This window comes from Micromys minutus, assembly GCF_963924665.1.
Source record: "Micromys minutus genome assembly, chromosome: 24".
In the NCBI taxonomy this organism is placed as follows: domain Eukaryota; kingdom Metazoa; phylum Chordata; class Mammalia; order Rodentia; family Muridae; genus Micromys; species Micromys minutus.
This window is the reverse complement of record NC_137959.1, coordinates 364,094-385,833: the sequence shown is the minus strand read 5'-3', so window position 1 is coordinate 385,833 and position 21,740 is coordinate 364,094. Positions and strand designations below refer to the sequence as shown.

At 41.7% G+C, this 21,740-nt stretch overlaps 1 protein-coding gene and 1 pseudogene across 2 annotated transcripts in view; one reads left to right on the top strand and one right to left on the bottom strand.

The window, feature by feature from the left end:
- Positions 1–21,740, top strand: part of LARGE1 (LARGE xylosyl- and glucuronyltransferase 1) — a 405,800-nt gene that overhangs the window by 42,274 nt on the left and 341,786 nt on the right. The window lies entirely within an intron of this gene.
- On the bottom strand, positions 4,355–4,876 carry LOC308435878 (large ribosomal subunit protein eL13-like; annotated as a pseudogene). Its single transcript has one exon. The product of its transcript is annotated as a large ribosomal subunit protein eL13-like (transcript).

Here is a 21,740-nt window from a genome sequence, read left to right as displayed (position 1 = left end):
GAATGACACACTTCCTCCAACAAGGCCACACCTTCTAATAGTCCCTGGGCCCAGCATATGTAAAACCATCACACACACTCTCTGTTATGGCCTTCCAGTGATATTGTCTCCTGGTGTGAAGCCCTTCATCTCCTCCACTCAGAATGAACTCATGGAAGTCAGAGAACTTGCCTAAGTGGAAATGGTTTCCTTGAAACCTCTTCTGTGTTATTTATAGGCAAGATTACTCTTTTCATTACCTTTTCAGTTAGGGAGGACCTGGCTTAAGGGTTGCAACAGCTAAAACACTAAAACGTTTATTGCCTGGTTCAAGAACGTAAGTGCCATAGCTAGTGTTGGGGAGAGGGATCTGAGAATGACATCAAACCTGAGATAAAAGAGATGTCTAGAGTGGCTGGGTATTCTGTAGGTGAAAGGCCTGAGGTTGTACAGCCGATCCAAATTCAGATTAGACTTATTCTGTGATAGTATGCTCAAATTCATTACAGCTGATTTCCTGTGCATTTGCAGCTAAATTGTAGGGTGTGTGTGTGTGTGTGTGTGTGTGTGTGTGTGTAGGATAGAAATAGGAGAATGATAACAGTTTGCAAAGTTGCAGGCCTTGGTCTCTTTTGGGAGCTTGGATGATGGGGAAGTTTGGCATCCTTGGTACAGGAAGTAGCTGTGCTAGGCTACTAAGGTGATATAGTCAGCTGTTCTTTCTTTTCAGATTTAAGTGACAGTAATACCAACAGGCAGAGGGGAATGAGAGTTGTGGGAGGGGAGGAGACAGGAAAGGTTTATCAGGTCATTGCTCCTGCAGAGATACTGTTGGGAGGCTAGGAAACCTCATCTTCAGCTTCTGAGGTGAAGTCATTAGAGAACAACTGGAAGCATGGGCCTCACACCCCAGATTCCGTGGAGCATGTGTGTGGGTGTGGGTTATACCCATGGATGCTATTCAACAGACCTGTGAGATCTGTCGGCTGATAGAGTTTATGGGGCCACTTGTCCTGATGGATGGAGTAGATATAGTGTTGTCAGAGCACTGAGCTTCTCACACAGCTACCTTGAAAATACCATTCCTTCTGAAGTTTGTGGTTCTGCTGTCCACTGAACAGCTTAGGACAACGAATACCAGAGAAGTTAAGTGGCTTTTGCTTACCAATAGATCAGCTGGTTTATTAGGATTACAGAATTGTGTCATAGGAGCTGCATGTCTCTGGGTTCCAGCATAACAAACCCTTAGTACTCCTTTATTTATTACTTTTAAGTGTTTTGAAGTGTTTTATCTCCATATATGTCTACCACATGTATGCCTGGTACCAGTGGAGGCCAGAAGAGGATTGATCCACAGGAACTGAACTTATGGATGGTTATGGGCTGCCATGTGGACACTGGGAACCAAACCCAGGTTAACTGCAAAAATAGCCATCTTTACCTCTGAGATGTTTCTCAGCCCTCTCCTCACCCTTACTTCTTAGCTTGAAAGTTGTGACAGAGAAATAGACATTTATCTGAGTTATATACATTGTCTTAATAATTGTTTTTTTTTAAGTGCTGAGGTTAGTCATAATTTTGTTGGCTTAAAATGCTTTCTAAAATTTATATGTAATAAAGAATATGCATCTTAACCATTATTAATTGTGTAATTAAGAAGTGTTAAGTAATTCACACTGCTGTGCACTCAATTTCAAGAACTTCTTTGATCTTGCAAAATTGAAATGGTATGCCCATTAAACATTCTCCCCTTCCTTCAGCCTCTGGCAACTACCATCCCCTGTGATTTGACTACTGGAAGTATCTCATATGAGTGAGGTCAGTTAATATGTGTCCTTTGGTAATTGGCTGCTTTTACTTAGTATAATGTTCTGTAGATTCATCCATATGGTGCTCTGTGACAAGATTTCTATTCCTTTAAAGACAGAATTAATTATTTTATAAGCATAATCCAGATAGAATATTTGATTTTCATTCATAGATTGATTTGTATATTCTTTATGGACCACTCAGGGTGATGGTTTCCGTCTTCTCACTGCATTTTGCATATTTAACAAATGAGTATAGACCAAGTTGGTGTGAAACCCCAGCCTGCTTGACTTTATTTTGAAGGTTTTTCTAAAAGTTAGTGTCTTAGTTAGGGTTTTATTGATGTGAAGAAACAGCATGCCCAAGGGAACTCTTCTGAAGGACAGCAATTATTTTAGGCTTGCGTATAGTTCAGAGATATATTCCTTTATCCTCATGGTGGGAAAGATGTGACATTCAGGCAGTCATGGTGCTGGAGATGTAGCCAAGAGTTCTACATCTGGTTCTGAAGGCATCAGGGAGTGTATGTTGTCCTAGATCTAGCCTGAGCATTTTAGACCTCAAAGCCTGCCCCCTTCTGGCTCACTGCCTCCACCAGTGCCACATCTACTCCAATACCATTTTTATACTTACTACCATGGCCAAGAACAAATACATGAGATAATATACGAGAGGGGATACTTTTATGCATGTGTGTGTGCCTGAGTCTTTGCACATGGCAGTGTTTGCAGAGACAGGAAGAAGGTGTTAGGTCCCTTGGAGCTAGAGTTGTAGATGGTTTGTGAGTGGCTTGATGTGGGTACTGGGAATGAGTCTTTGCAAAAGCAGCAGGAGCTCTTAAGCACATACTGAGCCAGCTTTCTAGCCTCAGGGATGATATGTTGTAAAGAGTTCATTGAAGAAAGTTCTAGAAATGTTGGTTGAGAATCTTACAGGACCTGAAATTCAACTGTCAGTATTTTTTTCTCTTGTTTTTTCCAGGGCTTTGCTGTTGGGTCTGTGCGTCCCTGGACTTGTCAGTGTGTGTATGGGTCATGTGTCCCTGACTTGTCAGGGAGTGTATGGGTCAGGGCTTTCAGCACTTGATGCTCTTGCTTCTTAGCTTTTACTGTTACTCAGTATCTACGTCAGCTCACGGTCGGTTAACCTGTTGCCTCTTGTCTGTCGTTCATGTGTCACATTAGAGTATGAATCCCAAGTGGAATAACTGTTTACCTCATGGCAGTTGGAAATTAGAAGCCAGAGACTTTGAAAGGCCATGTTTCAACAGCCCAACCTCAAGATCATGTGTCAGATTATCTAACTTTAGTTTATTTGGCTCTAAGTCCTAAAGGTTCTACCCTCACTGAATGTGCTGGGATATCCCTCCAGTACCCTGAGCTCTGTTTGTTATCTGTAGAATGAACACAGTCTGTACACCCTTTAGTCTCCCAAACCTGAAGGTTTGATATGCCTTAGGAGTCTGGTCCACTCTGAGTTGCACTAGGTCAAGAACCCTAATGTGGCTTCTATGAAGCCTGATGTGGATATGAACCCTCAAAGTCAGGCAGTCTTTCTGAGTCCCACTAGCACACTTCCAGAAGCCTTTTTTTGGGGGGGGGGGAGGGGTTCACTTTCTACTTTTAGAGACCACAGTAAGAGGTAAACCTTTAGCTTGTTTTGTGCCCACTGTTTTACCAAAGTGTATTTTCCTTACTTCCAGAAGTTCTCACAGTGGCCTGGTTCCGGTGGGCTCCAGAGGCACTATTCTCAAAGCAGCAAGAACAGTCATCTAGCATCAGTATTGTGCACAGGTCTAGGTGTGAGTTCACAGCTGTTCATGCCCAGGGTGTAACAAGTGGATGTTTCCCATGTGCAGGGAAGTAGTGGTCTATAGTAGTAAACATGAGATCTGCCATGTGACTGGCCAGAGTTGCCATATGCCCTGATCGATCATCAGTTTCTATTTAAAATAAGTGCTTAGTTTGTCTGGGAGAACCCTGACTCCTAATGTCTGACACTTAGCTCTAAATTACTCCAGGAGAGATTTAAGTGAGCATTTATTCTCACTTTTCTCTGGATGCAAATTTAATTCAGCTTGTGTTCCTGATCATGTCCCATGGGGATATTTATTGCTTACATCTTTTGAATTCTAGCCTTTTGGGGTTTCCTTACCAGCTGGATATCAAAAACTCATAATGGATTTTCTACTGCCTGTGAGGAACCCATGCTTCTTCAGGCAGCCAGCTTGGAATAAAGGGCACGTATGAGCCATACACAGAACTATTTCCCAGAGGCCTGTGTACTCTGCCCTCTGAACCTGACTTTAAGATGTGTTTTTAGCTTTTTTCTACTTGCTCTTTGCAAAACAATTGGAGGATGGAAGAAATACAGATTCATATCAGCTCATTTGACAGCTAGGTTTGTTTGTTTGTCTTTTCTTTATGGAAAATTAATTGTAACACTTCAACCAGGCATTACCTTTACTTTTCATTATCTTGCTTTGCAGCATCTTTCACCCTTTTTCACCAGAGATCTGGGGATTAGCACTGGCCATTTGAAGACTGGGAAAAAAAAAAAAAAAGCGTTAAGGTTCTTCTATTCTTCTGTGGTGACTCTGGCCTTTTTCCTTTTTGTACACATTTCAGGCAGGCATCACAGGTCCTGTTAGCTGGGTGGCCAATTTAAGTTCTTCAGTAGAACTGTCTCCTTTCTTTGGAGCAGAAGGATTCCTGGGGGAAAGTATGAGCTTACTCCTTCAGGTGCTGCACTTTGGCCTGTAGTGATTCAGTAGACTTGTTTCTTCTCTTTGGGTCCACAGAGATGCCGATGGTATGAGCCATTTTCTTTGGATACCAGCCACCTTGAGTTCCTCCAGGTTGAAGCCCCTGACAGCCTAGACCTTGTTGTGGTATCTAACTGTAGGGCACCTCACGATGGGCCTAAGGGCACTGGACAGGGGACAAGGGGCAATGCGGCGTGCTTGCGCCTGCTGTGTCTTGCATCTTCAGATCTTGCATGGCAGATGGTTGAACCAAGTGTCCACTCCCTGCCGCCAATCCTTGTGGAAGTGGGGCTTCAGGCTCCTGCCATTCCAGCTGGGTGCCATGGCTGCCTCCTGTACCAGAGAACGGCCAAGTGCAAAAAGCCTGACAGCTAGTTTTAAAGGAACCTTGTTCTTTTTTTCCCCCCCAGTATGCACCAAGGAAACAAATTCAGGGGCTAGGGAGACAGCTCAGTAAATAAAGTACCTGCCCATTAGAAGGAAGTATGAGGCCTGAGGGTCTCACATAGAAGACGGGCATGGTGACCTTAGCTGGAGGTTCGTAGACAGGTGGATAGATATGTAGAGCTTGCTGGTCTGCCCGTTAGTGGTGAGCTCTGGACTCAGCAAAAGTCCCTGTCTCAAAAAGTATATTGGAGAGAGATTGAAGAAGACACTGGGCATCCAAATCTGGCCTCTACATGCAAGCAATATGAATGAAATACACAGCTATGGAGAACACTTGATAATATTAGTTTGATCCTTAACACCACAAAAGCAAGCAAAATACCAAAAGCAAATTGAGACATAGGCTGCTTCTGCATCCTGTGGTGTGGCAGGTAAAGTGTAAAGTGTTCTCAACTCTGCTTTTCAAAATCTACATAGAAACCTTTGCAGGTCACCATTGTTTGGCTATGTGAGAGAATTTGCCTGCTCTTATAGGGTGAAGAGTAGAAACACCAACCTGCTCCAAGCTCATGGCTCTGTTCTGTTCTTCCCATGAGTGGATTTTTTACATGTACCTGGAAATGGGGTTCAATGTGAAGTTCTGAAGGATTTTCTCCCTGTGTCTTGTACTTTTTGGTGACATCCAGTAGATTATTCTGTTGTTAATCCTTAGAGTCAAGGAGATCACCAACCTTCCTCTCAGCCTTTTAATTTAGACCTACTAAGTTGCCAGATGGGAAGTGGCTCCCTAGATCAATCTCCTAGCTCATTTTGTTGGAAACAATTCTTTCTCTTTCCCTGGAGGTGTGTGTAGCTTTCCAAATGTACCTGTGCCCCTGGGAGGTGCTTCCTCTTCTACTCTCTACTCAGTCTCTATTTGGAGTACTCTTGAGATGTTTTCTATATGAATGTGACTTGCTGCCTTTATAACTCATGCGCCCTACCCACTTCCTAAAGTTGGGGACCATTCCTAATATGCTTTCCTCCTTTGGTGCTAGTGCATGCTGACCCCGTCCTTCCTCTTCCCTCCCAACCTTTGCGAGCAGTGTTGGTGTGATGGTGTAAGGCTGCTTATCAGCATGGTGAGGCTCAGCCCTGAATCATTTTGAGTCTTTTAGCCTTTTGTGTAGGGTCCTGTAAGCAAGGATTAGTTATTACAAGGGCACAGTGAGCAACAATGAGCAGCGAGGACTTGTATTTTTGCTTTATTCAGAGTGTATCCCAATATAGGTGTGCATTGAATGACTCCTTGTTAAAAAGCGACATGCTGGTGTGAATATGGTTCTCGGGAACTGCCTACAATAGATGTCCTGGCTCTCAGGGTCAGGTCTGCCAGAGAATGGAGTTAGTGTAATGCTTACCTGCCTGTAAAAGGGAACTTACTGGGCAGCAGCTTTTACACTTACAGAGGATTCAAGGTACTACAGTGGTTGTCTAATTCGAGATAGGTACCTGTGAAGCTGGTAGCTGACTCAGTCTAGTAACTGAGAGCCTCAGGGCTCAGGAGACAGAAGTAAAAGTTCAAGAGTCCAAAGTCGTGTGTTTTTGGATGGGAGAGAGCATGAAGGCACAAAGTAGGTAGTGGAGACCCTGGTTCAGCTGGTAGATCTACTATTGGAGGATTTATAACAGAATAGCTTACAAAATGAGGATGCTAGTTTCTGTGCCCACCGATTGTGTCACCTAGTGGTTCTAAACTAAGTTTGTGTGGTGTTTTCCTTCACACAGCAACTCAACTGGGTTTCAGAGAGAAAGGTAACAGGGGAGAGAATCCAGAAAGAGTGTATTTGGAAATAGCTTTCTGGAGCAGTTCTTTCCCTGGCTGCCAGGCAGAGGCATTGAGAAGACCAGCATCAGGATATGACTCGCCAGCCCTAGAGAGTACAGTTGACTTCCTTCTGTGATGACTTTCTTTCTGGCAGAGATGGCTGCTGAGGGAGGGTCTTTGCCTCGTAGAGACTGCACTTTGGGATCATTTTTTGAAGAATGCTTGTGCTAAAGATACAGAATTATTTCCATGTTATAGACCACTGAAAACATAACAAGATGGAGATCTTGGTTTCATAAATAGCTTATGATGGTTTGTATATGCTCATCCCAAGGAGTGGTACTATTAGAAGGTGTATCATCATGCACATGGGTTTTAAGACCCTCATCCTAGCTACCTTGAAGCCAGCCTTCAGAGGAACATGTAGAACTCTCAACTCCTCCTGCACCATGCTTGCCTGGAAGCTGCCATGTTCCCTCCTTGATGATACTGAACTGAATCTCTGAACCAGTTTTAATTAAATGTTGTCCTTCTCCAGATTTTAGATATACTTTGTAAAGTTTTCCTTAGGGTTCTCACATTCAGGTTTTCTGAATTTTTCTAGGTACTTCCCCTGTGTCATACTGAGTAAGGGCTACAAGTGAAAAGGAGGTGTTTTGAAACCCCTTCTTAGGCTGCTTATATTTTATTTTACACTGAGTATAAGATCCTGAACCTTGAGCTTTAGTTTTATTAACTGTAAAATCCTAATGATGATGACTAATAATATTGATAAATAATATTAATGATGAAAATAACAGTTTCTGAGAGATGAGTGTTTTATCATTTAAAATTTGATTAATTTCCTCTTTAATCCTGTAAGTGCTGTTATTTCATTAGACACATGAAGAAATTAAGACACAGGGTAAAGAATTTTATTAAGATCATACAGCTAAAATGTATCAAAGCAGAAATTCAAGCATATCTTCCTGTCTTCAAAGCTTAGACCTTCTTTTCTCTCTGTATATTCAATTGTTCATATGTATTTGAGCTTGTGTGTATAAGTATGTGTATATGTATATGTGTATTTGCATAGGTCAACCTTAGGTATATTTCCATAGATGCTGTGTACCTTGCTTTTTTGAAGCAGAGCCTGGAACATGCCAGTTACATAAGTAGCATTGCTGCCCAGCACGCCCCTGATACCTTTCAGGACTGAAATTAAAAGCCTGTGCCACCTCAACTGGTTTATGCCTTGGGTTCTAGGGAATGAACTCAGGTAGACCCTTTACCAGCTGAATTATCTCCCTGGCCAGAATCTCAGACTCATTGCTTCAGTAAACTAAGATGATTGTCACTTAGAAAGGACATATTAAAGTGTTTAGCCTGAATCATATTTTTAAGAGTCCACAGTTTTATTGGGGGGTCAAAACACACACACACACACACACACACACACACACACACACACAATGTTTGTCAAAACAAGTAAAGATGTGTTGGGAGCTACAAAGGCAAAAGTTGAGGCTGAATGTGTTTAAGTGCGAACAACAGTAGGGAAGAGGTAGATTGGAATGGCAAATCAAGAAGTACCATTGCAGAATGTAGTGGCAGTCATAAAGAGCACTAGTTTGGGAGTCAAGAAACCAGGACTTATCCTAGTTGGCTATATGTTAACTCTTAATGCCATTCATAGGTTTTATATTTTTTGAAAACAGTCAATAATTTCATTGTCTTATGATTGACTGGTATGAGAACATCGTTACATGGTCAGACCTTGTTGTAACAGTGAGAAATAAATCTCATTCAATTTCAAGGCATTTTACCAAAAGCCAGGTGTTCAGTGATTTCTCTCAGTCTTAAACCAAAACTCCCAAACCCAGGGTTGCCATAGGAACGTGGTCATTATCATTCAGTAGAAGCAGTCTTGCTCACGTGGTACACGTTTGAAAACCTCCTTATGTTATATGTAGGGTATTGGGAGTAGGAATGTATTGGGAAGGCACACCTAGGTAGGGCTGAAATGATCAGGAGGACGGAGACTGCTGGACCCCTCCCCCATCACTTGAGGAGCTAAAGAGCCCACTATTCACTGATACTGCATACCTTGACCTCCTCTATTCAGACACAGACTAAGGTATTTCAGGATCTTACCAGAGGACTGTACTGAGCAGGCTATCTTTCCAAGTAAAGTTATAGAGCCTGGCATTAGAAGGGCAAGTCTTCTTGTGGAATTGCACATTGTGAGGATGTTAACAACAGAGTTGATGATAGTAACAGTAGCACCATACAACCTTTTTTGGGTGTCTTTTCAGTAACTTCGTTCATATCTCTTTTGCCAGTGAGGAGGCTGGGATAAAAGAAGGCAATCATGCCTATCCTCTCCTCTGTAATAACCAAGAGGTTTTTCAGAGTGGATTGGCTTCAGGGATGGGGTCAGGTGAAATTGGTGGGTATCATTAAATTGTAGAAGGAAGAGGTAAGATAGGTAGGGGTCAGAGAAGGGATTCACATTTATTACCCAGTTAGCCTTTCAGTCATTTGAGAATCCCTAGGAAGCAGTGAAAATGGTCTAATTAAGAGAACAGAATATATCTCAAAGTTCTTGCTTAGGTAAGAGTGAAGTAGGGAGCTGGGGGCCAGGTCCTCTCTGCCTGTGATACTCTGGTGCTGGTGACTCGAGTACTTAAGTACGTACGTATCAATGGTTTTAGAATAAGGAGTCCTCAGTCACTTAGGTAGAAAGTAGGAACATACTGCAATTTGGGTGCCCTTTGTACACTGGAACTTGTACATCTTTCTAACCCTGGGACTCTAAGAATAGACCTCTTTCATTCATTGGTGTATTCAGGGCCAAGTTAGGCAGGGCTGGGCTCCTGTTGATTCAGATTATGATGGGCCTCTTCTTGATTTTCATTCCTGTTAGAGAGAATAACTTTTGAATAACCTGTGTTGGCTAGAGGGTGTGATGGGTGAAGAAAGTAAATATACTGTCCTCAAACTTTTAACATTGACAGTTTGCTTGGCTGTCTCCATGGCTCCCTGATCCTGGTTTAAAATCCAATCATCATTCCCCAGTCCAACCCCCCTTTAGTATTCTATAAGGTGTACATACAATGTAAATATGGTAAAGAATTAGAAAAAATTGTAAAGGAAAAATATTGGGAGTCTAAAATATGGAAATTTCTAAGTAGATGTACCCCAGAAGCACCCATGTACTAATTTTGTAAGCTCACAGAGTAGAGGACCACTTCAGCACAGCATTTCATCAAGAGAGCCACAGATGGCTTGATGTCATGTTGGTTACTCATGTTTTTGGCTTTTCTCATGGGGCTGCTAATTGGCTAGAGGACATCTTTGCTTTTCATGGAGCAAGCTCCTGGTCATGAAGCAGAACAGAGACACAGTTGCTTGTGAAGAAGTAGGGACATAGTGTGGTAGCAGGGTGGTTCTCTGTCCTCTAGCCACATGGTTGTTTGTAACTGCTGGTGCGGGCAGTGCTTATACTTAAGCTGATGAAAAAATGAGATAAGGTGAAAATATTGAATCATGATCTGTCTTTGGGTTTTTTTTTTTTTTTTTTTTTTTTTTTTTTTTAAAGCAAAGTGCGGGACTGAGGAGATAATTCAGTGGGTGTAAGTTCTTGCTGTACCAGCCTGAAGACCTTAATTCAGACCCCAATTCCAGCCCATCAGCTCCTGCCAGCCACCCTAATATAAAGAGTAAAGGTTAGGTTTAATGAGAGACTGTCTTAGGGGAGAGCAGTGTACTAAAGGAAGACACCCCAGGACTTCTCTGGAACTTACACTCACATGTGTACCAACATCACCTATATCACAGGAAATGCCCTCCTCTCAATGTTGGAATGTAAAACACTGAACAGTAAGGATTGATTGCTCTTCTTGCGTGCATGCAATCCAATCTTGGTGTATAATCAACAAAAGTGGTTGGGACTTTCTCGAAGTCTAGATTCTACTAATGTACACCTCTCTGGAATTCTAGTGTATGTCAGGAGGCACCTGGTTTATTTATTAATTAGCAGCTATGTATGATTTCCTTCTCCACTCTTCTGGGCACAAGTTTGCTAAGTTATCCAACTTAAAGCTCATTAAAACAACTGCTCCTGCCCCATGCTGGCTTCACAGGTAATCCTGGCTACGCTTTTACATGGTTGTTTATACTTGTGTTAAGAGTTCTGGCCCTCAACCATCTCCTCAGCTCCACATTTTCTTTAAAATAACAAAAGAACCTGAAGGCCCAGCATGAATCAATTTTTTTTCCCGCCAGTGTTAGTCTGTGAAATATACTTCTTAGGGAATTCAGATCTTAGAAATAGTAATCTTGATATGTTAAATAAATTACTGGGTGATCAGAAATTCATTGAGGGCTGCTAAAATTAGTAACACATAACTGTATAGGCATGAGATATTTTGGAAAATGGGTATGACTGTTAAAAATTATGATAGCAATAAAGAAAGACATTGGCAGCCAGATAGATATTGTGTGTCTTGGAGGGACTTGAATTTGAACAAAATTCTAGACTCAGCTTCCAGATGACAGGAACCAGAGAGGGTGTAGGTGCATGTTAACTTACAGAGAGAGATTAAGGTGGTAGGAAGCTCTAGAGCCCTGTCACTTTTTAAATCACATCTATTTTAGAGAGGGAAACTTACAGTTGGTGCAATTTCAGAGGATAAGAAATGGATACTTTGTGTGAGGTACTGAAAGTAAACTTTAGCTTTTGACTGAAAGATTCAAATACTCATGGCCCAGGTTATAGTGTGCTAGAGATTTGTTCTAAAATAATTCTTGAGAGTGTAAGAAGATTGAGTAAGGCAAAGGTGAAACACAAATGGTTATGGTTTGGTCATTGATGATGTCTAACCTCGATACGTAGCAACTCATTTCTTCTGAATAACTTTGACCATTTCTCCTTTCTACTCCTTCCTTCCTTTGTCCTCGTCCTCTCTCTTTTCTTCTCTCTTAAGAACAACAACAGCAACAATAAAACTACATTATGCGTGATTTGCCTGCAGATATGTCTATGCACCAATGTGCATGTCTGGTGCCTGTGGAATGTGGAAAGGTCACTGGATATTCTGAAAGTAGAGTTACAGAAGGTTGTGAGCCACCAATTGGGTGCTGAGAATAGAACCTATATCCTCTTGAAAGGCAGCAAGTCCTCTTAACTACTTAGCCATTGTTATTTTCTTCAGTCCCTGTTTAGCACTCTTCTCATAAAACTTTCTAATGCAATAATGTAGCCTTATAGGGGCTAATTGTCAGTCTTGGCTGTCAACAGAAAGACAGAACCACAGTTAAGAAATTTCCTTCATCAGATTGGTCTGTCGGTATGTCTTTGAGGGCATTTTTCTTGACTAATGATTGTGAGAGGGCCTAATCCACTGTGAGGTGTGTACCACCACTACGAGTCATATAGGAAACAAGTGAGCAGAAGCAGGAAAAGAATCCTGTAAAGCAGCATTCCTCTATGGCCTCTGCTTTGGTTCCAGCCTGGAGCTCCTATTCTGGCTTCCACTGATGATGACTATATAAGCTGAATGAACCTTTCCCTCCCCCAGTTGGTTTTTGGTCATGTTATTTGTCATAGCAACCAGGTATTTTGATAGAGCTAGCTATTCTGTTTTTGTTTGTTTGTTTGTTTTTGTTTTGTTATGTTTGCAAAGATTGTGACGGTATTTGGAACTCTGTCTGGAAGTGTCATTTAGTACTTAGACTATAAGAAGCCTTTGTGGGAGATTCAAAGATAATGCTGAAAGAAAGGATGACTAGCTGGTAAAGTTTCAAAGGGAAGGAACCACTATAATCAAGGTTGCTCGTGAGGTATTTAGAATTAAGAATCTGTGGATGTGAAGCCATATGTGCTTTGCTGGGACAATGGAAGCTGGTTGGCTGGGGTTGAAAATCAGCTGTGATTAATAAGGGGCCAGTATTATTGAGGTGAAATCTTCTGGAAAGTATTTTCTCAGGGTTATCACACGAAAAGTATGGTCTAGTAGGGGTGGGGCAAGGTTGCTCCTCAGGCTGGCAGCAGGACTTGGCAAGCTGATGTGTAGGTATCTTCGGTGTGGTACAGGTTTTGCTGGATGAATGGTCATGAAGAGCAGCCGAGGCTTTGGCATCATGTGGCAGAGTCAGAATTTCCCTGAGGAGAGGCTTAGGAAACTAGGACAAACCTTTTTCTTTTCCTGGTAAACAGGCAAGGTGAGGTTTACCATAGGTAACAGCTTGAAATAGTTTACCTTGATGTGGTTGATGTTATCTGATAATGTAACTTCTTAACTCTGTGCCCTGTACTTCATGGATTCTGGGATTAGGGCCAGGGTGAAGACTCGATCAGTAGGATCCAGAATTTTACAATTGTGTTCCAGTCCTAACTGAGTACCTTTGTGTTTTCTGCCTTAGAACTTCCTCCTAGGATTTTGTTTAAAGAAAAAGAATTTCCTGCTTTAAGAAGAGAAACAAAAAATAAAAAAGAAAGGGAGGAAGAAGGAAAGACAGAAAAGGGAAGCTACCATCTGACTATATAAAGGAGGAAATGGAAGGCCTGAGAGGGAAGAGAAGATTTACCTAGGAGGCAGTTGCCTGCCCCAGTCCCCTGGCAGCTGTTTCTGATCTGTTACCCCACTTTGTAGGCTTTTAGCTTCCTGCATTCTTCACTCCAGGCTGCCTTTCCCCTCTAGCCAGAACTGCTGAACTCCTTCTCTGCCTGAAGCATGCCAGGAGGAAAGTCTTTTGAGAAGGGCTGCTAAGTGCTGCAAGCCCCCACCTTGCTAGTTTTTTTTTTTTTTTTTTTAGCCGTGGGCCTGCCAGATCACTTCCAGCAGAAGACAGCCAAAGATTGTGAATTTGGGAAATGAACAGTCTCCTTGGGAGTCCACATGGGCTGGAAGGCTGTATATTGAACACTGAATCACTTTTAATGCTTGTTTCACCTGCTGTTCATCCATATTTGCCTTCAATAAAACCAATCAGCCTAGAAGAGCCTCAGGAGAGCCCATCTTTCAGGGTCAGGGACACCTCCAGAGCACAGTGGCAATCCAGGGTTGTAAAAATGTTCTGGTAAGTTGGAAGGTTTCCCCCAAGAGAAGGATAAGGGAAGATGCTTTTTCTTTCTTTTTTGCCTAATATTAGACCTTAAATTTACTTTGTACCCTTATCTACTCGAAGTCCACGGCTAACATTTTGGTACAGATTTGGCCTGTTTAGAGGGTTAGGTAGTGGTGAGGAGGCAGTCAGAATGGAGGAAACCACTTTCTTTGCAGCTTGAGTTAGTCCTGCATAAGAGTTGGGCTTGTGACCTCACCCCACTTCCCCTGTCCACTTCTGATGAAATGTGCTCATGGCTTTAGAGTACTACCCTCAGAGTGTGGCTGACCAGCATTAGGAGACTCCTTAGAATTGACCTGAGGCCTGGCATCCATTCAGTAGAGGCATTGTTAATGACTTTAATCTTTAAGGAGTACTTGCTGTATGTAAGAATGGGTTCCAGGGATGGCAAAGACCTAGTCTACAATTCAGGAGCACACTCTAATAATGCAATGAAAAATAAGACCAAGTGATCAATTTTATTGAGTCTGCTGTTTGCCAGGCAATTTGCTAATAATTTGCCTATGTCTCATCATTTCTGTACTCTTTACAACAATCAGAAAAGAAAGCTTCCCTTAATTATCATGTTTTACAGATGGAGCACTGGGAAAGAGCACATGGCTTTTATGAGGTCAGGGAGATGGCAGTGAACCAGGATTTATGTTGGACGGTTGTCTGAAGAATATACCTTCACCCCACCAATGCTCTGCTGCTTTGCATGGTGGAAAGGACTTGCTGTGGTCCATAAGTCAGTGGGGAAGGACAACAAAGTTGGCTCCTTGTGTGTTGTATTTATAGGAAAAAAAACTAGAATAGGCTTCCCAGAAGAGATGGCTGCCTGGGTTTAGAGTTTGAATCTAGGAGTATGCCTTAAGGGGCCAGCAAGAGCCCAAAGTAGGAAGCACAGGCCTGTTTAGAAGATTGCAGGTAGCAGTTTATGCTGGGATAGAAAATAAAAAGGAAGACATCCACCATGCTGGGGAGAACTCTCATGAGTAGCATCCAGCTAACTTCCATTTCAGTTGTCACTAGCCACCTGTGACTACTGTAACTGAGTTGAAATTAAATTGTATTAGTGGTCTGCTTCCTTGGTCTCTGTGGCCACATGCAGTGAATTTTGTGTGTCTCCTCAAAAGTTCTGTTGGACTGTACTGGGCTGATTCATTTCTGTACTTGTCACACAGCTTCCTTTGCTGTTCCTGGCTCCCAAGAATGCATAGTGCCTGGGGATTTGTTCTGGTGGGAGCCTGTGTACTGCCTAACTCTCCCTGAAGTGGGGAAACTGGAGTGTGTGTGTGTGTGTGTGTGTGTGTTTGTGTGTGTGTGTGTGTGTGTGTGTGTGTGTGTGTGTCTGTGTGTGTATCTGTGTCTCTGTGTGTGTCTGTGTCTGTGTCTGTCTGTCTGTCTGTCTACATGCATGAACAATGTGCACTTATTCCAAAGGTGAATGTTAGTGACATTTTTAAAACAGTACTTCTCAGGTCAATATATAAAGCAATCTCCTAACTATATCATTTTCCCTGTAAGCTGAGAGAGCTGCTATTTTTATTGAAAGGGCTGTGGTAAATCTATTTTTAATTTTATTTTTATTAAAAATGCCTTACTGCTCAAGATCATAATCTCTAACTGAATAATAGTTGTCATTTTAGAGTTGTGAATAGTCATCGCAACGGCACACACTGGATGTTCTTAAGAAATAGGATTTGGTGCTTTACATTATTGTAGGGACAAAAATAGGTCAAAAAGCTTTTCCTCTCTACTTCAAGTCAATATTCTGTCTTTCCACATGGTGAGAAGACATTTAGCAGTGTAAAAAGGATTTTTATTTAGATAAGGTTAACCTTGTTTGATTTTACAAACTTTGTTTTGTAAAAGGAGCTGACTCTCTTTGAAGCCTGTAGGCAGTTGTGAAATATTTTATCGTTATTTGTGGCCAAGGGATTCTGTTTGGGTGACTTGTTATTCACTCCTACATTTTGAAATGATATCATCACTATTTTGGATTTTGTGGTTTGTGCTTGCGTCCTGATTCTGTCTCTTACTATCTGTGGCTTAGGCAATTGTCTTTGTGGCTTCTGGGCATCCCTTGGTGTTCTAGCTTAGCATTTACTTTTGCTCTGGATGGGCTGTGGTCATATCTTCCAAGGGACTTCAGAGAAGATGATACAGGGCTCTGGGAAGGACAAAGATGATTGTTCTGCCTCATGTTTGGCACAAGGACCTGGTAAGAGTCATCAGATAGTGAGGCTTTGGCAGGAGCTATTGAGCTATGTTTATAAATGAGGAAGGTTTTTTGACTCTCAGTTCAGCAATGGGGAGGCATGTTGGCTGGAACAATTCCTATCCAGGTTGGTGGAATCATGTGGCCAGGTTTGCTCCTATCTAGGAAGCAGAGGGCTCCAGGCAGAATCAGGGCTGTACCTTTAAGGTCCACCCCAGCAAACAGACTCCCTTGTTCCTACTTCTCAAAGATTCCAGAGTGCCATCATCTGGGGAAGGACCAAGTATTTAACATATGGCATCCAAATAATAACAGAGAGTAAAGGTAATCAAGAACAAAAGTGCTGGATATCTTGCCTGACAGGGATTTAGAGACCATAAGCCATTAGAGGTTTTTGTTTGTTTGTTTTAAAAGGTAATTTAGGTTGGATTTTCTCTCTTTGTGATGGAAAAAGCTGCTCACTAAGAAATTTCTCAAAACTGATTAAGGTATCTGCCAGGGGGAAGCTTGAGGAGGGGTGGGAATTTATATATGGTGCTCCCCTCTCACCCAGGGCTGCAGAATGACAAATATCCAAAAGCATATTAGAAACAGTATGTTACTGAATGCCTTTGAGAGAGGGTGAGGGAATATCTTAGATTATATTTTCACTTTCCTTCCCAGAGAGGCCTAACAGTTTTCATTCATAATCAAAGCTGGAGTGACAGAGCCTCTAAAACCACTTTTAAATGCATTCTGGAATGACTATAGATTGGGATGTTAAAGCCAGTCTGTGTGGATGCGTTTCCTATGTTAGCTTGCATTGTTTATAACTTCTTCACAGTGGAAGCACTTTCTTTAGGCCATGGCTTGTTCCATATGATTTTATAATCCGTCAGTGAGCAGAATAAACAGACTCTCTCTGCCTACTCACTGCCTCCGGGGCTGCCATGGATCAGTGAGGGACATGGTTCTCTACAGTGATGTGTGTGCCAGGGCCTCATACCTGGCAACAGGCAGTAATCATTTTTCTTCTCATTCATGTAAATGGCTTATTTTAAGGCAAGTCATTCTTGCTTCAAGGGAATTAAAACTTTTATTAAGGAATCTGTGGACCCCCTCCAGCATTCTTTTGGATGAGTAAATCTTGTTCTCAGTAGATATTCTGTTTTTGCGACCTGTGGGAATCTTGGCATGAGAAGATAATTCTCTGCTGATATGTTAAAATGAGGGCATTCTCTCAACTCTAATCTGTTGTAGTAAATATTAAAAATGTAGCTTAACCTTTTATCCCCTGCTTTGCCAGCTCCTTTGGGGCCATATGGCACTGCTGGGATCTCTGATTCAGTGCTCCATGCCACCTCTAAGAACTCCGTTGCTGTTCACTCTATCATCCCTGCTGCTTCTGTCCCTAGTGAATATGGCTGCCTTGGCGTGTCCCTTTCCTCCACTGTCCGTTACTAATATGACTCTATAGTCCAGTAACTTATCAAGCAGGGTTATATGTTAAATTCTCAAGCCACAAACCCTCTACACAATAAGTTTACAACCAGCAGACAGAGATATAAACTGCCCTTCTATATGAGATAAATAGACCCACAGAAATCCTTAGAAATAATAACTTCATCAAGTTAGAGATGCAGCAAGAGAAATATACACATCGGCTTCCATGTTGCCTCCTCCCTCCATCTCTGCCTCCTGCCTCCTCTTCTACTCCTAGAACTTTCCCCACTTACTTCTCTCATGTTCTAATCATATATCACCTTAATATAAACCTACACATCACCCTTTCTGTTTACTTAAAAAAAAAAAAAACCCTTTACCCTCAAATATAAGTTATATAATACATAACTATTACCACTTAAAAATATTCTAAATGACTATGTTTTCTCAGAGTTAATTAACTAAGATAGGCTATAAAACTAAATTAATCATCAACTCTATCAGAAATACGAAAGTGGCCAAATATCTAAAAACACAAAAAGCCTAACATGGCTTTCAGAGCTGAGACAGGTTATAGAGACAAATCTCCACTAGCACAATCCCCTGTTAGCAACATGTGAGAGTAAGTCTTCAGCCTAATGGCCCAGGATTAACTTTCAGACTTTAAAGTACAGAAATCTTGAAGGGCTGATAATTTTGGCTTGGCAAAGATTATCAGTCAACTATTCTGCATAATATGTCCCTTTTTGAACACTATTAGACTGTAGATGAAATAGGCAGTTTCTGCCAAGTGACTGCTGAGCCACAAATTAATACCTACATGGAGGTAGAGTTGCTCAATTTCTTTGTTGAATCCACCAAAGGGGAATTATAAGGAGCAGATATGTCTTAACAAAAGATTAATAACATTAAATGTAATAATTTATGGATTTCTGACATTTTTGAAAACCATCTACACTGTAAAAAGCATTTCGGAACTGTTAAGCCTTGACTACTCTTGGTCATTTTTAATTGAAATATCTCAAGAACACCCTTTTAATTAACTCAGAACCATGAGTTTGCTATCTGGTCCTTATCTAGTATTATTTAGTCAACTAAAACCAGTGTATAATAGCAGTTATAGGACTGGGTCTAAGCCTTTCATTCCTAAATGTATTGTATAGGAACGATACCTATATGAAAGCAATAATACTAATCTCAATTTTAAACCAATAAGAAATATACCACTAGGGGCTGGAGAGATGGCTCAGTGGTTATGGGCACTGACAACTCTTCCAGTGGTCCTGAGTTCAGTTCCCAGCAACCACGTGGTGGCTTATAACCATCTGTAATGGAATGCAGATGCCCTCCTCTGGTGTGTTTGAAGACAGCTACAGTGTACTCACATAAGTAAAATGAATAAATCTTAAAAAAAAGAAAATGTACCCTTGAAAATCTTAAATCTCTATCAAATTTTATACCACTGTGAAGATTATAACTTCAACCTTGTATCAATTAGAAAGATTTTTACCAATGTAAGATATGCCTTTAGTTTAGTTACCAGATGAAGATTATGACTATATAAATCAATCTGGCTACTTCCTCCCCATAAAATTATGACCATTTCTAAATTCTTCATAAAACAACCTTACAATGACCACCTTCACCCCACGAAGTCCAGGGAATTAGGGTGATGACTCTTCATAGCTTCTTCAAGCTGAATATATGGGCATTGAGAATGTAGAAGCGGGGAGGGCAATGGGGAAGCTGGACAGGCCCAAGAAGGAAAGCCATACTGATGATTGTTGTAGTCTCTGATGTCTGGAATCAGGCAGTTTAGCATTCTGATGACAAACTAAAAACTTGTTTGATCTTATTCTTTTGCCTCTAATAATCTGTCATGTCAAGAAATCAGCTCAAATTCTCTCAACATGAGATACATGGGAAGACCTGCATGAATCAAGCTCAGAACTTTGGGTCTAGCTTCTTTACAGCTCTAGTCTGTTGGTGTGTGCATGTGTTACACTTGTCTATTCCCTAGTTCTGTCCTTGTGCCTGGGACTATTATGTCCTTTTGGCTGGGAGGGAAGCTGAGGGGGGACAGAAGCACCCGTATTTGCATGTTCACAATATTATATTTACTTAATATAAAACTAGTACTTTCTCAGCTGAAGCATGGAAATTGTTGTCAACCTTGAGAGTACTTCTGTGGGCCCCATAAGCTTTCTGGGATAGGGAGACATGGGGGACATTAGGTTTTAGCCCAACAGAGAAAAAGCATCACTGCTGCTTGCTGCTGGTCTTCTCAGCTTCTCTTTTTACTCTCCCATGACTTCTAGCTCTTTGAGTATGCACTCCTCAGCTTTAGTGTATGGCTGGAGGACCAGAGAGACCTGAATATAAACCTCTCATGTCTTTTTCACTCTTTTTGCTTTGTACATTCATGATCTCTGCCTAAAAGGAACCTCAATATAGTTTTTACTTTTTCAATGCGATTGCCATTGTTTGTCTATGTTTCCAGTGGCCTGATTGTCCACCCTAAGATCAGACACTAAAACCATAACCCCTGAGAGGATGTATAAAGAAGCCTTGAAGATCCTTGGTTCCTGAGAGTGTTAGGAATGGGATTGACACCTTTAGAAATGGCCCCAGGGGCCTACCTTCACCTTTCTGCATGCTTGAAGGTGCTACCAGATAGGGAATTTTTGGGCTGGTCATGAACTTCTCATCCTAGAGAACTGTGAGTAGTAAGTTTCTCTTGTTCGAATGACACCCATTCTGTTGTCCTCTGTCATAGCAGCTGAATGGAAACCTTGATCACCTGCATCATTGTCACCACCATCATCACTGTCATTTCTCACTTCTTTAATGTTTTCCTGTACTAACATTTTTTTTTTGTGCTTAACTCATTTAATTCTTTTCATAGCCCCAAATTATTTATATACCATGCCATATTCTTGGCTTTTTTTTGTGGGGGGGAGGGGTGGGGGTGGTTAATCATGTGCAATGGAGATAATTTAGGAGCTTTCCAAAGTTCATGGAGCTGATGAGTGGTAGAACTGAGACCCCAAACTGTATGGCACTAGAACCTGCTTTGAGCTTTTTTTCTCTCTCTTAGAAACCATGTCTGCAAGACTATACACTGGGGAGCTAGAAGGAGGAGGAGTCTAATGGTTTTGCACTGGTAGCTGTGTGATGTTGGCATCCCCTTGCCCCTAGAACTCTTCTGTGTTCTAATCAAACATAGTTGACAAGTGCTCCTGGGAACTGATTTAGTCAGCTTTTTTTAGTAAGGGTCAGATGGAATATCCCTCAAAGATGAAGTGGCTGTGGGTTATACCTTACATATTGGGGTACAGTCACACCCATCACTTAAATAAATTCGGCTTAGTGTAGTTCAGTTCTCAATAGTCAGTTGACTGATGTGCACATAGTGTATTACATTGGCCACTACTAGATTTCAGGACCTCCTCACAAAATTATGGACCATAGAATCTTTTCTGGGAGTTTCTCCCTCCCTTTGCTAGGCCATCCCTGAAGTGGAGCCTCATCTACCTGATCCAGGTCAAGGTAGATGTTTTTTTCCTCTGAAGAGAGGGTACCTGCAGAGAAGCTGTCTCCGGATCCTCGTGAGGTTTAATCTTCATTATCTTGAATGACAATGCTGTCAGCACCCTGGAGGGATCCTTGAACTGCCAGATCATGGCTGGATTTTTTCTGCCAGTCATCAGTTTCTGTTTGATTGCTGAGCAGGTGTGAGAAGGAGGGACTCACTGTGCTTTCCACTGTTGAAGACTTTGAAGAATCCTTATGGGACTATTAGGCTAGGAGAGTTGCAGAGACATAAGATCTTGCAGCCATTCACTTAGTAACCATTTCTTTAGTACCTACTAGGTGCCACAAACTGTATTAAGCAGTGGGTATGCAGAAAACAGCCAATCAATGTCCTTGTCTGTGTGGGTAATATATTCTACAAAACAGATAAATAGAATGGAGCACAAGGGACACACGATACAATGAGAAAGGAAAACAGGCTGATTATCAGTATAAGGCAGTTGAGGCTCACTAGTGTGAATAGAAGGGGGGGGTCATGATTTTAGAAAGGGAATTATTAAGTCTCTGTCAACAGGGGGTGTAGCTTACTGGCAGCAGACTTACTTAGTGTGTACAAAGCTCTGGGTTTGATCCTCAGCACTGTAAGATATATAACTAAACTAGGAAAGGCTCTTTGAAGAGGTCATGCTTGATCTATGATGGAGGGAAGCAAGCACCTTAAGTAAGTG